Raw genomic sequence first — 18,901 nt, forward strand, 5'->3', positions numbered from 1 at the left:
TGATACCAGACTGTGAGTCTACAGAAAAGAAACTTGAACTATATTTCCAATTATTCCCTCAAAGGTTGCTATTTTTTGCAAGATCTTCTTGCAAATCTAGAAGACTTAGAGACTCTAAAAGGTCCGTATTTCTGTCATATCTATTGCTTAATGAGTGCTCAGGTGAAAGGATAATTACCGGGCCATAGATATGGTTGCAAAGCTAGAAAAATATTAGGATAATGTCAAATCAAAACACAAATTCACCAGAATTTTGGCACAGAAAACAATTTCACAATGTTTAATTTTCATGTCTACTTACCCCCTAAAAATATATTTAACAATTTCCTGTTTTTAATCCTTTTTGCTAGTCTTTAATTTCAAGTCAAGACTAAAATGCAAAAAAATATTTTTGAAAGATCACAATTAAAACTGTGAAAACTTACTATCCATCCCAGAATTTGTCATATTCCCATATCAGGATTGCTGAAGAAAAGACACCACATTTATGACTGTATGCATAGAGAGGCATCTAATTTAATCAGCTTGAGGGTTTAAGAAAAAAATGCAGAAATATCACCTAATTCTACTTTGCCTTTACAGCCTGAGTCATTGCTTGTGAAAAATTAATATGAAAAGAGACTATATGAATAAAAAGGCACACCCATCAGGCCAAATCTGGATGTTGATAGCACAGTAAATCTTACACTAAGGATACAACATCTTATGAGTGTATCGTCAACCTCATACGAGTCCATACGGAGAGACAGCCATACCGTGAATCCCACACCACAATTTGCATCAATTAGCCACGTCGCTGACAAGCCTTGTCAAGAAGCCAAAGACTGAACAGATTTGGAGAGTGAATTCTCTCTAGTCATCAAGGTGGTCCCAGGAAAGCTGGCAAGGCAGAAAGGTGTTCCGTGGTGAAGCCTGTATGCCTTCTGCTTTCTGCATTCAGCAAGGATGATGTGTCTGCCTCTGCTAGGCAAGAGCCTGTTACTTGTATATGTGCATCCTCTAAATATTTTGGTCAATGGCCTTTCTACTCTACAGCCCACCTTATGAGGGTATTGCAGATAATCTGCATAGAGATTTCAGACTAAGAATTGCAATAATGTGCTGTGGAAACCTGGCTGCTAGACTACTGTTTGTCCAATCAGAAAATATAGGAGGATCGTGTGATCTAAACAGCTCACTTTTCAGTACTCCCAACGAGCTAGTTACAGGAAGAGCTATGACTTAACAGCTATCTGCCACTAGCAGATACTTAGTCAATAATTTAAATACTGATTGAATTAGAGAAAATAATTACCTGTGCAGAAAGGTAACATTTACAAGATTAATAATTTCCTTCAAATTATTTGGCCTATGCTAATTACTGCTATTGAACCATTACAGTTAGCTTTTACCTCCAAGCTAGTTGCTCTCTAATTGCAAGCTGACCTTGAGATGCAGAAGTTAATGGCAACAGCTACACAAAAAGTAACACAGGCACCTGGAGTGGAGCATCACCAGCAAAACAGAACTGTGCTTATTACTCAGCTATTGCATCATAGCCCTGCTTTCCTGTCTGCAGGTCAGCTCCAGCACCTCCACATTGAAAACAGCTACTGCTCTTTATTGATCGAGTTTCTATTTTGGCTGCACATGAGAAAGCATCAGAAATTACATAGCAGAGGTAGTGTTTCACTAGCTGGTGGAAGTTCAGTGTGAAGCTCTCTTGGCACAACTGTTAGCCAGCCAAAATCCTCACTCACCTTCAGGATCCCTTTTCTCCAAGATGTGACCTTTAATTAAGTCAAAGTATCAAGTGAGAGTGTCCAATACCATGACTCAGAGACAGGCAATCTGAATCCCAGATGTGGCCAGAAAGTGTCACCTAAGCGTTATCAGAGAAAGCCTAAGCTTTTATTGTCCATGGCCACAAACTGACCTGGTGGCATTAACTGCTGCCTGGCGAAAGGGTTACTTAGTAGGAGTGTGACCATCTGCCCCTTAACCTCTATATCCTTAGGTCACTGAAGACCTTTGGATGGCCAGGTTCCTGTGTAGGTGGATGGATGAGGGACTTTCTACACAGAGTCGACACCTGAGGGCAGGCTTTGTGGGTGTGAGCCTGGCAAGGCAAAGCAGCTCTGCTCCACATCTCCTGCAGGTTTGTCCAGCACCATCCTCTCCTCGTGCTGCAGGGGACTCTGCCTTGTGATGTCCATCTGGACCAGGGGCTGTCAAGGAGGGGGCTTGGGTCTGACAAGAGTCCAGCTGAGGGATGCTGGGGGCAGTGGGAGGGACAGGGATGGAGACAGGGCAGCGGCAGGGGCTTTCCGCTCTGGTCCTGGGGGATCTCCTGTGCTACGTGCAGATCTGCAGGAGAGGGGAGCCAAAGGCTTTGCTTTGCAAAGGGGGTGGATATTTGGCACAGTCCAGGGAACAACTGACTTTGGAGTTGTCCTTCTCTGGATTTTCCTGCACAAGGGAGTGCTTTAGACCACTTCCTTGTTTATAAAAGGCTTCTATTTTGTCCTTCTGTACAAACGCAGACCTATGATAGAAAATAGAAGGTGTTGTGGAAAATTGTTTTTAAAAGATGAATTCTGGAAATACAAATAAGAATTGTATTGCATTTCAAATTACTGGGGCCAAATCCATGTCTCAGTTGCCTCCCATAAATTCAGAGTTACTACCCAGTGTAAACAGAGTCATTTCAGATACTTCTAGTGTGACAGGAAAAGTCATGTATGATGACATTCAGCGTTCCAGTATTTCCCTGATAACTTTTGGTGACATTTAAATGACTTTTCTAGTAGTCCAACAGGATGGATGTTGTTCAGAGAGTGGTAAATCTGTAAGTATTTTCTTTGTTAAAAAGAAATACCAGCCCCAGCCTTGTCCTCTGGGAATGTGGCACTGACAGGTGTTAGGGTTCAAAGATCAGAAAACAATAGCATTAACTTTGGAATGGACATGGGTTCCTGACCTGCAGTGCGGTGAGTGGAAAATTCACTCATCAAAGCCCTGGAAATTAAACACTCCCCAATCTTCTGACTCTCATACTATATTAGCTATCCTTCAAAAGGTTCATTTACCCCTGCTTGTTTTGAAGCAGGTCTGAAGATTTTGTTATTAGTACTGTATCGTATACCTTCTTCCATAGGGGTTACTATGGAACAGGGCTGTTCAGATCCTGAACAGTCACTGTCCTGAAGGATTGCACCGGCAAACTAAGAAACCTGTGTGTGTATACCTGTATGTGTGCACACTTGTGCATATGTGTGTTTGCATGTGGGGAGCACATTATTCTATTGCCTTATTCTATTAAGGCAATACATGTGTTCTTTTTCTCCTTAACTCTGCTCTTTTTGCATATTTATGATCATCTGCTTATACTTATGCAGTGAAGCTGTTCCGTGATATCAAGATTATGACAACTCAGCTCATCAGATGACTACTCCAGTATATCACTAGAAGAAGACAATCCCTACAATGTGGGAACTGCACTTGCCGGGCCATTTCCTTTCCAGACATTATACTTGTCCTCTAGTTCTTTGAGTTTTGCAAAAGAACTGCTCACTATATGTTATTCGTACATTCCAGTGTGACAACTTCAGGCATCTCATGTGGTTTTGCTTTAAGTACAACCCACATTTATCCATAGGTAGTACCTTTGTATTTAAAGACTGTAATTTAGTCACCCGCATTTCTGTATCTGCAGCTGGAGTTTTCTCTGTTCCCTTGCAAGTGCAGCAAACTCATCCCTTGAAGGGACAGACGAGTCTGAGATTTGAGTGCATGCATTTGTGTGTGTGGGTGAGCAGGCAAAGTTCCCACCAGCTATAAAGAAAGTACTCAAAAGTTGTACATAGTCCAAACTTGCCTCCTTCCTGGCCTTTATTTGCAATTCAAACAACAACAATAATAAAACAAACCTCAGCCAAACTTTTCTCTCCAAACTTGGCTAGGTTTTCTCTGCACAGATCTCCTCTGTCCCAGCCTCTTGTTTGTTCTCGTTCAAAGAAACAAACTCTTCTCACATCCTAATTGTATTCAACAAGATCCACCTGCCAACACCAGGCAGCTCTGTATTTTTGTACAGGACTCTAGTACCTGAGCAGGGTACAACTAAGCAAAGTTGCTCTCCTTGTGCAGGAAAGGGCCACCCAGTTGCAGAGTTTTATCAAGTTCCTGTGTTTGCTTCTTAAGGAAAATATGCAAAATCAGAAAAAGCAGTGAGATAAGCGATAATACCTCTCTGAGACAGAATTATGGAGAGCTAATAAAATTATTTTAGTTTATGAAAGAGGACTTCAGCAGCTGTGTAGATCACAGTTTGGAAGGGACTATACAGAGGGTATAATGGAGATATTTAATGAGACAGAGTCTTAAGAAGATTTAATGTCTAGCAGTTGAGGCTAGACAGATTTGCACTGGAAATGAAATGCATGTTTTAATAACAGGATTAATGTATTTTTGCATTAATTTACTAAGATTTGTAGTAAGTGCCCTATCATATGAGGTCTTTTAGCCTCCCCAAGAGGCTGTGTATCTTCATACAGAAATTCCTGAGAAAATGGTGTGTAGAAAGTAGAAATCCAAACCAGATAGCTCAGAAATGCTGTCCCTTTCCTTTGAAATGAGAGCTGGTCCTTCCCAGCATGCTACCACAGCCAGTACCATGTCATATCAAACCTGCAGTATGACATTGTTCCTTTATTGCAGTCCATGGCCAGTATTTTTATTGCTGATCCCACTCATTAGCCTTATCATACTCTTGACTCTGGGATGAACAGGCTGAGGTCAGTATGTTAATAAGCTTCAAGGATAGGTGCGCCGGTGCTGCCCCCACTTCGAGTGTGGTTTAGAAGTGAACATTCCCAGAAAACACCAAAGAAAGATCAAAGGTCTTCCTTACCAGCTGAAGTGCTCAGTGGCTTGCGTTAGCGTTTTACAACATTGACCTAACACAGATGAGGGATGAAGTGACAGGTCCTGTCATCGTGCCCAGGAATTTTCACTCTATGACTAGAGTTTTGACAAACAATATGTACAATGCAGTAGCGAACAAGGCTGCTGTGTGCACTGACCCCTTTTCTGTGGGATTCATTCCTTTGCCTCTTAAAAACAAACAAACAAACAAACCCCCGAAACACCCAAAAAAAACAAACAAACAAACAAAAAAAAGAAACAATGGCACTCACTTTACACTAGGTATCATGGGTACCTCTTCCCACAGCAGGTGTTCTAGACAGCCTTATTTCATGCTCCAGCAGAAGGACATGAAGGCTGCAGGAATCCAGGCTTCTGCATGAAGTGTTTCCCAACTGACTGGGTGGACTCTCTAGGACAGGGAACCCTCTTCCCATAAAAAAGGCTGTTCATTTCACGTTAAGTTTTAATTTAGCAGAACAATTGCTTGCTTTCTTCAGAGGAGGAGAACATGTTCCATGAACAAAGACTGTCTATAACCATTAACTTTGTCTGCACTGAGGAAGAGGTCAAGTTTATTTTCCATACACTATGCCTGCCAGACCTTTTTTTCCTTGTTCCATTCTACTGCTTTTCATCAGGTCACTCTTATTATAATTCATCCATGAATAAAAAAGGAGAAAAAAAATCGTTGCTTTAAAGAAAAGTTAATTCAAACATCAGCTTGCAAGAAGGAAATCAAACAATAGTGACCAAATTTAGGAATAAGCTTCTTTCTTTGACCAAGCAGAACATGTCCCACAGATATAACAAAACAAGATCAAATATTTTTCTAAGACCATAGCAATTATCAGCAAAAAAGTATGACACTTTTAAAGGATGGAGAAATTTGGATTGGAGTTATCTACAACTTGCTTTAAATGCAGTGTAGTCAGAAGCAAGGAAGGGACAAAGGGAGTAATTCAAGATTTATTTTTGTCACCAAATTTTGCTCTGAACAGCCTAGATTTTGGCATTACGTCAAATAACTAGTCCATTAATCACATATTAAATAGTCTTTGCTTTTACATTTTCCTTTTTTGATTAATAAAAATATTTTGTCAGTGACAAAGATATAAAGCCCCACATGTAGATTCACTTAGCAAAAGAAACCCCACAAACAAACTGATAAATTTATTTGTGTCCAAGGGAATACAGTCTTAAAATTTCCAAGAAAACCTGTGGAAGGAAAGATTATCTCACACTTGAGTATCTTCCAAACTCCACAAAGAGCAAGCTGGGCCAGTTTTGGTGCATATGAGTAGCAGCTCTAACTCAGCTGAAAGGCATGAGGCCACCAGAGGCCACCTTGATCTGGGGCAGACTTGGCTCCAAAACTCACTGCAATTACCATGATATCTCAGAAACTCAAGTGCAAGAGAGCCTGGGCAGCTGGCTGGTTAGTTGAGACCCATGAGACCCATGTATGCATCAGGTGAGCTGTTCTGTGGCAACCCTGGGGACAAGAAACCTCTGGCTCTGGGCATGATAATATGTTCAACTGAGGTTTCAACTGAAGTCTCCTTCTTGTCTGGCTGGGGGACAGCCGTGCCAGTGGTATTGCTCTTGTTAGAGAGCAGGATCTGGCCCCAGAGAGAGGAAGATGAGTGAAAGGCAAAGAGACCTCCAGCCCTTTGCTTAGGCACACAAACCTCTCCTTGTGCTTAGCTCACCTGAAAGAAGAAACATGGCACCTCTATGCTGAAAAACAACTCATCTGAGCTAAACCACAAGCAAAGACACAAAGAGAAGGCTGGAATAATGAAATGCAATGCACCCATGACAAAACCCAGATATAGTAGTGACATTGAGAAGGTTGTTTTCTCAGCAAATAAACCATCAAACCCCAGCTCACATCTTTGCCTTCAGAAACAGACTGCCCTCAGCCACAGGCCTGTTATTCACATGTTCAGTTTGTTTTACTCTGTTTTATTTGTTTCTGCAGGTCATTGGCAGTGTTTTTGAAGAGGACATTAGCACACCGATACACACAAATTGAAAAAAAAAAATGGTTTTTCTTTCTCAAAACCCTATGGCTAAGAACAGCTAAAATGTCAGCTGCCAGTTTATTTAAACATGACAAGGCATTTGGCTAGACATGGGACACAGCTGAGACCAATTCTACTTGTTCTTTTTATTATATAAATGTCTTCTCGAAAAATAAAACAGAGAGAGAGAAATAAAAAAACAAAAAAATTAGCAGGGCTTTGCTGGGGAGGCCTGGCATTTCTAGACCTAGTCTTCTCTTGCTGTTTCCTTTCTACATCCACCTTCTCAATGCAAAGTTGGGGTTTACCTATATTGTCTTTTCCTCTACATTTCACAACCAGTTAAAATCATTTGGATTATTCCTTCTTCCCTACCAGTGTTATTCTCAAGGACTGGGTGGGAAGAAAAGAGGAGAAGTATGCCCCATTCTTTGGTCAGTTCTCATCCCAAACCCACTTATGGCAATACCCTCTAAGTTCCAGTGGACACAAAGACGATCACGTTGGCTCGGGTGTTTCTGCAGCTTGTGTCATGGTTATAGCTCTGGCTGGCTGGAAGGGTGAAGAAGGAAATGCCCCTGGGAGGTGAGATCTGTGTATCTGGGAGGACATGGCTCGATGTCGAACATGGAGCACGTTTCGTCCTTGCTCACTGAAATTATCTTAACTTCTTACGATAAGGATCAATTGGAGGAGAGACTTAGTGCCAGATTAGAAACGAAGTGTTCCTCTACTTGAGCTGTTTATTAGGTAACTAAGGTTATCTCGCACCAGCATAAGTGGGACATGGTGACACATGCAACTTAGGAAGAAGATGCTGAAGCTTCTTATGGAAATGCAGATGGGGAATCGCATCTGCTAACTGTTATCAGGAAATTACTTTTCTCTTCCTAGATCCTCCTTGACTGTGGCAGGACTAAGGCTGTTGCTGCCTTTTGTGGGGCAGCATCACAGTGGCCAAAGCAAGGGTGGCCCTGTAGCTGGTGTTTGCCCAAAGACTTGTGGAAAGAAGAGGAAGTTTCTGCCTCTGAAGATTGCAGAACATGACAAAGGGCTCTTGTGTCTGACCTTTGCTCAAATGCAGGAGGAGATGGGGCCGGGAGGCTGTGGCAAGAAGGTTCCTCAAGAGGTCTGCCATTACAAAATCCAAAGAGGCACAGGAATTACAAGAGGCCACCAGTTGCCAGATACTGTGTAGCTCAGTGGCAGATCCTTAAAATTCACAGGGAAACTTTTTCTGTCCTGGATGTGAAGCTGGTTAAAGAAATATGGAATTTCCCCTCAATATCCCCTTTCTGTGTGTGCACTAAACCAGCTCTGCCTGATGAAGTGAGGAAAACATAATATGTCATTTTGAAGGATATATCAAGGTGCTGAAGAGCTGCTGGCTCTCAGAACAACTGACTGTGCTACAGCTGGTCGCTCCCCCCACCATGGAGCCCGGGGCTGGCTGCTGGTAAAGCATGGCTGGGGTAGTGCAGGAGGTAGACAATCCGTGACCTTTAATTCCTCAGTTAGAGGAAACTGCCTGCAAGAATGTGGGAGAAATTATAGGAATTAACTTTGTTCTGTTAATGCTAGATCTGTCAGTCTAGTTCTTTCAGGAAAGCACATGGCAATTCCCGTAAACAACCGATGGCTTTAAAGGCCTTTAGCTAGAAGTCTGGTGACCTTCCATCCCACTTTCCCTGACCTTGAGACTTAATTAGAAGGTCTGTGATTCATGACTAAACAGCATAATTGCATAAAGCAGAGAAGAAAAGCATCCAGACATAACTGGATTTACTCTAAATGTGAACATTTGTGCCTGTACTGATCAGCACCAGGATAACAAGGTAGTACATTCCAGATCTCTGTATATATTAGTGCAAAGCAAATGGCCCCAGGTCATTTCTGAAATGAACAAAATCCTGCTCTCAGTCCGGAACTGTTAATTGTTAACTACTCTGATGGGCTTACATTCCTCTTCACAAATTAAATCCACTTGTCATCTGTTACTGATTTCATAGCTTTAACATTCAGGGAAGGAAAGCGGACTGGGGAACAGAAAAAAAGAAAACCTGTGTCAGGATGTGCTCCACTGTGTGTGGTATATAATAAAAGACCTACAAGCAGCTGATCCTTTTAGCATTGTCCATCTTCCTTGTCCTTCGCTCTGGCTGCAAAACAGCAGAGTAAAAAGGGATTGCATTTTCCAGAAGCAGATGAGCTTTGATGGGAAAGCCTTCCTCCCATGGCCTCCTGAGTGCAACTCCACTCTTTCTAAGCAGGATACATACAAGCTGCACTGAAATGCAGCTGCTAAATAACATGGCACAAACCCCAGTTCAAGTTTTCGTTTGGCACTGGGATCCACCCTTCTGCTTACTTGTGCACCTGCTTGTGCCAGGAAGGGAACAGGGGGTTTATTCTCCATTAATTCCCCCCTTATAGATCAGTCTTTGCTTCTGGATGTGCTCTGTCCAAACCCTGGGGACATCCTGCCAATATCTGTCTTCTTTGAGCAGAAAGTTTTGAGTACAGCACAAATGTTGCTCTTCTTCCAAGAGCAGCAACCTCTGAGAGTCAAGATCTAGGCTGTAATTTTCTTCAGTATATTTTTTAAACATTTTGGAAGAACATAGCTACAGAGTTTCTGAATTCAGATGTAATCCAGCAGCTGGCCACCCTGCAAGTACAGACATCCTTCCTGTATCAATGGATGCACACAGTAATGCCCGTCACCCTTTTATTAAGTCCAAGGACCAACATTCAAGTCCTCAGTCCTTTACGACAAGGAGGAAGGACACTCATCCCCTGACAGTGCAGAGGCTTGCAGTGTGTAGGTCTCTCCCCTCTGCACTTATGCTATTACTATTTCTAGAAATCCAGTCTCTACTCCTTAAAGTGAGATCCCATTTCTGTAGATAGAGTGGACCCAAAAAAAGGTGTTATGAAACAGCAAGTTATTAGCTGCAACACTTTGGAATCAGCCTCTGAGGTTGTATTTGGCCCATACTTAGTATTTGATAAAACATGGCATTTATCAAACCGAAATGCAGTAGGAATATCCCTCCTTCGATGAAGCAGGTAAATTTGTTGGGTACTGTGTACACATCTCAGCCAGCACAACATCAAGGGAGGGGGAATAAACAAAGAATTAAGTCAAAGAGTGAAACCACTGTTCAACCACAACCAACACAGCAAATGTAAAGGCAGCAGAAGTGTGTGATGAGAGAAAAGACACAATTATGTGTGTAATACTACCTGGCTGCTTAAGCTAACTTAGTAGTTGTAATGCTGACTACAGGGTTTTTCATAATATGTGGGGTCAAATTTTTTGCAGACCTTCCTCCTTCCTTGAGGAGTCATGGTATGGGCTCTCTCTCTCTTTGGGGGCAGAGGCCCAAGGAAGAGGGCAGTACTAAATCACGGGTCCAGAATGCGGATCTCTGTCTGTTGCCATGGAGTGGCTGCCTATGTCCACCCCTGATGTAACCACAGGGCTTTCAGCAAAACAAGCTGGCAAGTGAAACATTACTATAACAATGCTTTAATATTTTACAATGTTTTACCAATGAAAGCAACTAAATTAATACTGTGGAGAGGGTGTCAGGATGAGGAGACCGTGCATACCTATTCAGCATCAGATGGAAATGAGTTATGATATTCTGCTGAAGAAGAGGAGCGTTGGTTATTCTCAGGATAGGTTGGGGAGACAAATCTCTTGTTTAATTGTGAACTATTTCAGATAGCAGTTGCCTTGGGTAAATTAATTTGGGCCAAATTTATTTGGTCAAAAATCATTGACCAAAACTGACAAAAATCGTGTCTCTTTCTGAATGTTTACCATCCACAGGGAATTGTTGTTCATATTTGGACTCAGCAGCACATATCAGACTATTTGTTAATATTATGTAGGGAATTAAATCAATGGGTTAATATTCAGGCACACACAATGATGCCACCATTTCCTGCTCTGCTAATTAGCCCTGCTCTTGGGGCATGCTGAGTGGTAAAACAGACACGCAAATGGCTCAGAGTATGGGTCCAGTACTATGTGGCAGACATTCTCATTTCTGCCTTCACTGTGTACTGCAGGAGCAAGGTATTAGCCCAGAGCTCTTGAGAGAAGAGCCTCACAGAGGAAGGTTATTAACCTCTATTGTGTCCTCCAGAGAGCTCCTCCCTCCTAAGGTTAATTTGCTGATTTCACTGTTTTGCACTTGCTCTGTCCCCAGTGGGTAAGTGCACAGACGACTTCTTAAATCAACAGGAACCTAATGAAAACGGACACAATTACAAAGACATCTCCTTGTTGTTCACAACTCCCAACTATCCAACATGGAAATCTAAAGCAGCCACAGTGCTGTCCATGGGTGAAATCCTTCACACATAAAGCAAATAAATTTCACCAGGCATCCCAAATTCAGGTTTGCCATGACTCTGGCTATGTGGCCTTGGCAGGCAGCACAACTTCCCATGTTGCTTTCCTTCCAAGGAGCAAATGATGAAGATGCAATATCTCTTCTTGGACAGCATCTTTTTTCTTCACCGGTTCACTAAACCACTCTAGTACTTTGGTCTGGGAGATGAAGGCTTCAGCCAATTATTGTGGTAGGACTATAATGTTTTATTAATTTATTTTCTTTTAGTACACATTTGCTAGTTTATTTCTGTGTTTGAATGTGTTTTTAATTTCACACCACAGTGAAAGGGTTTTAAAGCCTGCTTTATCTACTCTGACATGCTGAAGCAGGAAGAGGTGTTGGCACTTTTGTGGCGCCATTTATGAAGGCAGCAGGGGTAGTGATGGACTCCTTGATGTATCTCTTGATTCAGTTAACGTGCAAGATGCATGGGGCTCACAAAACAACTTTGACTCCTTGTGTCAAGTTATCTTCTTCATTTATTGCAATAAAAAAAAGTGTCAGGGAGCTGCAGTGAGTGGTCTTGAGGCTGATGTGCCTAAGTGTTTTGTTTGGCAACCAGGCTCCTTTTTGCCACAAAACTCATGTAGGCAAGTTGCCTGCCACCCTTGTATAAGTGGTTTCTCACTGTGCATCCCTCAGTTCTAGTGTCTGATTTGAGGCAGAGCCTGGATGCAGAACTGCCCGACATCCACTCCTATAATTATTCTCCTATGTGTTCCTGTTATCATCGCAAGCCAGCTTTAGAGCAGGATGGAGCTAAAAGTGACAGTGCCACCTTTACACCTTGTCCAGCTCCATGTTCCTGCCCTCTGCTCTGTGCCTAGAAAGCTCACTCAGTCAGAGCTCTACCTTTGCCAGGCTTTGACCAACTTCAGTTGCCAGCTGACAGATTTACTGTATTCTACTAGGGATGTTGCTTCTCCTCCTGATTTTTCAAGTGAACAACTAGTTACCAGAAAACTCAGTGATGCCAAAATATAAAAGCCAGACAACAGACATTAGGAGTTGGGACCCAAATTCAGTCTTCTTTTTCAATCTTAACACCTCTGCACTTTCAAGTCCCTTGTATAGTGTCTGCCTGAAGTGCAGTGACAGCTAGAGATTAGCAGGAAAATGATCCTGTGAAAAGTAGAAGTGTCACCATTGATTGAAGACAGAAGCAAGTACAACCAAATTAAGACCCAAAGAAACACCTGATTTCTGACAGTTCCTAAAGTATCTGTGTTGTATTTTATAAGTTTCTCTTTCTTTAAGTATTCAAGCGTATTTCATACAAATCCATTTAAGAAAAGTTATTCTGAGACATTACACACGAAACAGCTGATTTAGTTCTTTCTACACGAAGTTTAAGGGAATATGAAATGTGAATGCAAAAGAACACTAACTTAAAAGCATGAAAGAAAGTCCTCTCCTCCTGAGGCCTGTAAAGTAAGATCACCTTCTGAGTCAGGGGAAAACTGCAATTATAGGGATTCTCCAGTACAAGACAGTTATTTTGGTCTTAGTTAATGCTAATTTTATTGCTAAAAATGTCTGCACTGGGTCATGAAAGACTGCATGCACTCACATGTGCATGTGTGGCATTGAATACATGTTTATAGAAAGGAGCAGAAGAGAAAGTGAGTTTTCTCCTGCTTGCATAGTAGCAAGGGTGGGAAGGGTGGGGCCACTGCCCCAGATGTCAGTGGCACTGCAGCCAAAGTGTGCCAGGACAGGGACATGGTTGGCTGTCACTTGCATTTGTCCTGCCCAGACTGACTGTGACGTGGCTCAGCTGTGCGGTCCCAAGGGAGTCCAGTCTTGTGCACATACGCATGCACACACACACATATATACAAAAATAAACACACACACATTCAGTGCATGCCCTCTCTGGTCCAAGTCATGTCTTAAAGCCACAGTAGAGCTCTAGATTGCTAAAAGGATTTAAAGAGTCAGTCAGCTGAATTTTTCCTGACAATCACAGATTATTTGCTCCCTTCCCTTATTTGCAGCCTGACAGCTGCCAAAACGTGGGGTACTTAAGTCTGTATGACTCTGACTCCCCTGTTTGGAAAGGCAAGTCCCGAGGAAAAGCTGTCTTGCAAGCTCAGTCCTCAACTACAGCGCTGTCTCTGCAAGGAGAGGCTCATCCCCAGGGAGTGAATGCCCTTGCCACTTACTTTTGCTGTGACTGGTGAACAAGCACTCATGGAAAATACTGGCTCGGCTTGCAAGGATGCACCCATACTCTGAGCCTTGTCCTCTTCAGCTTACTCAATGCAGGTGGAATTTTATCTGCTGGTGCGGGTGTGTAATATCTGACCCATTTTCTTTCTGATGACTACCTACTTCTTCCCTACAAAAGAACCTTTTTTTTTTTTTTTTGGTAATGTCCTGGAGGCAATAACCAGCAGATCCCTGCTCTGTGAAAACAGAAAAATAGACCCAGGTTTCAACATGCATTACTTCTGTCCCATTTCAGAACAGTTCGCCTTCAGCCTAGTGACTTGCAGCAGCTAGCCTGAGTTTGTCCTGTCACTTAATTAGATCTTAAAATGACAATACTCTAAACACATTTATTGATTCAAGAACTGCAAAGCTTTGACATCCAAGGAGGAGCTGCTGTTAACTGCTATCAGTGTATCTGCATGGCAGTGGCTTGGTTTCTACCTTTGATCAGCGTCAAAGGCCAAGTCCATCGCTTTCAGCCGTATGCCAGAAACTCAGCTCACTTGTGCCAGTTTACGGGCATAACACTGATGGCTTCGTCACAAAAAGTTATTCTGAGAGTTTCTGAAACAAAGCCTTAATGATATATGGCTGCCAAAGTTAGCTGTTTCACAGCTGTAATAGCAGTCTGTAGGCTGCGTGGCAGCCAAGCTGTCTTTGTTGCTGTATTAAGTGAGGTGCGAGTGCCTGGAATGCTACAGGCAGCAAGAGCCATCGTGGGTGGCAGCTGCCTTCAGAGTCCTTGAAAGGATATGCTGTGATAACTTGATAAGGTGTTTGCATGTGTTAAAGGGCATGACATCCATGCAAGGCTGGGTGATTAGAGCACAATTTTCTTTGGATGTGAGGTGCTCCAAATGGCATAGAAGTTGGATGGAAAATATGAAGCATACTGTGTTTTTTCCACAGGGCTCCAATTATTTCATGAGAAACAGTTTTCCTGCTAATGTCTGATTCAGTTAATGTGTTATGCATTCTTTGAGACTGCGCCTCAACTTTTCCAATCAGGATACACTGCTTTTTTATAGACACCATGACAATTGTGACATTGGGATGTGGGGTGACATTCCCATTCTGGGGGCTGGTCTCTGTAAGACTGGTGTAAATCAGCAAGAATTCCACTGAAGTTATTTTGGTGTAAGTACGGGGTAGGTGAGATGAGTTTTAGACATGCTGTTCATATTCTCTGCATCCACATGGACTTAAACATCCAGATACCATCACAATTTGACCACTGCACATGGCAATCTTTCTTCCTGCTCAAAACTTGTCAGTATATTTCTTGAACAGTTTGTACTTCTGTAAACCACAGGTTAACCCTCTTACACAGAGACATGAACCAGAGTCTTCTCTTAGTCAGATGCTCTCCCCACTCTTGTTTGTCATCAGCAGAAAGCCCCATCGGCCCATCCATGCACTCAGGTGCCACTCAGCCATTCTTGTTAGGTTGCTGTGATTCTAGTCCATTGTTACCAGGCAGGGCAGCTCTTTTTAAAATATGTGCATAGGATCCTACATCTAAGGATTTATGATAATGTGCATGAGGGTGATTGTCCCCTCAGTCACATTAGTCTGTGGAGCTATGTTAGCACAATGGAGTGAGATGCAGGACCCATATATAGTGTGAATACTGGCATTCCCTGCAGAGGGTTAAATGGCATGCCCAGCTTCTTTAAATTGCCTGTAGTCAGTCAGAGGTACTGTAGCTGCATTTTCCAAATAACTGAGAAAGCTGATTTTAACATGGGTCTGTTTTTCAGAAATGGGGGTTACACCATATGACTGACTGGCATGCCGAAATTAGATGTGTATCCCATAGTGAAAGAGTATTTTAAGATTGTATCTTGCCCTTGATGAACAAACTTCATACATATGATGAACAGGGATTGGTCCCATTTCCTCTTGGTAAAATCTCCTACTTCATGAATACAAGGTCTCAGGGTTTTTTATACTTACATGATTAATTTATCCAAATTCTGCTCAAGTTGTTGAGTTATGACAGCTTAGCAAGAAGAAAATGAACTCTTAATGACTGTCTTGTTATGAAGGCTCCCTATATATTATATTTTATCATTAAACCATGGTTACAATCCAAATGTGTTTTGAGATAAACACAGATGCTGAACAAATTATCAATAGCAGTGAACCATTTCCATGATAAGAACCTGAGGTGAGTGATTTGACCTGCACTACATGTAGCTCATAGCAAAATCTGTACTGCTTAAACTTGACAAGGCAAAAGCACATACTAACTTGCACATGACTGTATTTGGGTTTTCAATTATATTATCCCAACAAAAAATACAAAATCTCTCTCTCCCTTCCAAGATGTCTCCAACAAGCGAGAAACCTGTAAATCCTAACCATTGGTAAATGTCTCTTTTTACAAAACAGTATTTTCAAAATATTTCTGTCTTCAGCAGAGGTAAATCAGGGTCAGACCCATCGCACCTAGACCAAATGTACTTCAGGAAGTCTTTTCAAAATACCAATAGAGATTCTCTGTTGGTAGTGGGCCCCTCAAACAGGGTAAGGCACGGTGTGAAATGAACTTGCTGCAGTGCATACATGCATGTGATCAGCCCACCATGAGTGCAGAGCACCTTACTCCTTTCTCAGAGCAGGAAGAGCTGCATCACATTTACTGCAGGCTTTAACAGTGCATGAAGCAACTGTTGTGCTATAAATCCACATCTTTCCTTGCCTTCCAGTACCTTGTTCTTGTGCCCTTAACTTGAATTCCTGTCCTATCAATTCCCTAATATCATTATTGGATAATGTGGTGTATTGAGTCCCTGACCTTCAGGTTTTTTCAGTATGCTTTGAAGGGGGTGTAGCTGGAGATCTTGGGCACAGGCTGTAAAAGTGAATTTTGAAATGAAGTCAGCTATAGGTTAGAAATCCAGAAACATAGGGCTAAATTTACAAAAGTAATCTAATGAATGCTGGAATTCAAAAATTCTTTGGACCTATGATTCCATGCTGCTTAATCAAATGGACTGTAGTTGTTCAGTTTCCTGCAATGAAACTGTTTTCATGCTTTCTGAAGCTGCTTTTGTTTTATATGTAGTTAACCTGGTAGATGAAAGGGATATGTTCCACTTGTGTCTTCATATGTTAAGCACAATAGAAGTGCTGAAGATCCAGATGAGCTGACAGTAAGTTAACTTTTAATAGGTGTTTTCTAAATAGACTTGCAAGTTGCAGCAATGCTGGTCTATTAATACACACTGGGACTTGCAACTCCTTAAAAATTGAAAAATTAGCCTGCACTGAATTCCATCTCTTTTAATAGCTTCCTGAAGTGTGCATTAGGATTGTGTTTCTAGCTGAATACCACATATTTTCAATGTGTTTGTTCTTCCATGAGAACAGAAAACCTGACCTTCTAGGCTCTGCTACACAGTCCTGCCTGTTGCACACAGAGTGAGTGAGTGGGTCAGATCTATGTCAAAACTCATCTGGTTGTTTATCTTTTAGTTTCTTTTTTGGTAGCCAGGAGTATGATGCACAGGCAGATGCTGAGTTTCATTCCAGAATCCAGGTACTGGGTGGCTGGCTGGCAGCTCTCCTAGGGCATTCAACCCTAAATTACAGGAAGACCAGTGAAGTGTTCATACTATGTTCATACTATGAAGTAGTGTTTTTCTTCACTGCAGCTATTACAGTATTATTTTATTATTACTTTAATATACAGGAAATGTTAATACTCTCCTTAGTAATAGACAGAGGTGGCCTGAGGAACATCAGTTCAGTATAAGCTCAAGGGGCTACTCACCTTATGTGCATAACAGATTTGAGATGTAGAACAGCTTAGAAATGATAGTTAGACCAAGAAATCAATGATGAGGTGATGAATCTTGGGTGCGTATTAGATTTATGTGTTAAGTCAGCCATCTGGGAGCTATTTAAATCAACTCAAATCATTTTGTCAACAGATGAAGATAGCAAGTAATCATTCATGGTATGGCTGCTATTCAGAGGGCGGTTGGGTTCCTGTCCTGCCTGTTTCCCTGTCACATGGAAAATTTCATGCTGAATTTGTGTGCAGAGTCATGAGCAGAAAAATTAGCATCCAGGGAATTCACTTTTTTAATAGCCTGTGAAAAGGCTGCTGGAGCCCCTTTTGCGACCCTCTGCTCATCTCCTCTGATGGCTTTCCCTTGGCCTTGTTCCCTGACTAAGCCAGGTGGCTGTGGGAAAGACAGTTTTGTGCTGTTCCATTCTACATTTAGACATGGCCAGAGAGCAGAAGTGATACTATAAAAAGTTTCAACTCCAGTGAGAAGTTTAAATCTGCTGCTCATCCTGTAGAGCCCTCCAGAGTGCTGCCCTTCCTCCTAAGCCCCCTTCTCCCCTCACACACAGGCAGGAAACATTCGCCAAGTCTGAAACAGAGGTCACACCTAAGCCCCAGCCAATTTATTTTGCAAGCCCTTTGTGTGCAATGAATAAGGTACTAATTATAGGTTTTTCTTCCCGCTTTGTCAGAAGAACACATGAAGGGACAGATGTGGTCCACATTGCAGGGGGAAAGCAGAGCGGGGCGGCTGGAGGATCAGCAAAGTGCACACCTGTGGAAGTCACTGTCTCAGTGCTCAACTGGTGCATCTCTTGCATGTAGGAAAGAAGCAGGGAAAAAAAGGCTCATAGACTGGGAGAGCACTTCAGAAGGCATGCTCCCTGTTTCCCACTCGTTGCAGCTGCTGCTTCTGAGGAAGAAGAGCTTTGGCTATAGCTGGCTTGTCCATACTCTGCTGCTCAGTAGATTCCTGCTAGTTTCATTGCTCCCTCATTCAACAGAAAAAGTGGTGAAGTTGTAAATAAAAAAACTTCATTGACATTTTTTATATTGCCTGTAAGAGCTCTGGTTTGGCTTCCCATGTGATGAAAATAATGCAGTGTATATATGTGTATGTGTGTATATATAGAGGGTGTTCCAAAAAGATAAACCCTGTATATATATATTTATATATTGAGCATGTTTCATTGTTGATTAGCCACCTTCTGGCTAACCTTGAAAAAAAACCTCACTTTTTGCCAAAATATCAGAAAAATCATAGAATAGAATCACGAAATCATTTTGGTTAGAAAAGACCTTTAAGATAATCAAGTCCAACTGTTCACCTAACACTGCCATGTCCACCACTAAAACATGTCCCAAAGAACCATGTCTACACATCTTCAGCACCTCCAGGGATGGTGACTCCATCACTTCCCTGGGCAGCCTGTTCCAGTGCTTGACAACTGTTTCTGCAAAGAAACTTTTCCTAATATCCAATCTGAACCTCCCTGTCACAACTTGAGGACATTTCCTCTTGTCCTATTGCTTGTTACCTGAGAAAA

General features: G+C 42.1%; 1 long non-coding RNA gene across 1 annotated transcript in view; it reads right to left on the reverse strand.

The window, feature by feature from the left end:
• Positions 1 to 5,964, reverse strand: part of LOC135577243 (uncharacterized) — a 91,840-nt gene extending 85,876 nt beyond the window's left edge. The window contains exon 1 of the long non-coding RNA XR_010468796.1: positions 5,178 to 5,964. This is a non-coding gene — a long non-coding RNA (uncharacterized LOC135577243). The remainder of the gene's footprint in view (positions 1 to 5,177) is intronic.
• Between the last annotated feature and the right edge of the window lie 12,937 nt (positions 5,965 to 18,901).

This window comes from Columba livia, chromosome Z (genome assembly GCF_036013475.1).
Source record: "Columba livia isolate bColLiv1 breed racing homer chromosome Z, bColLiv1.pat.W.v2, whole genome shotgun sequence".
In the NCBI taxonomy this organism is placed as follows: Eukaryota; Metazoa; Chordata; class Aves; order Columbiformes; family Columbidae; genus Columba; species Columba livia.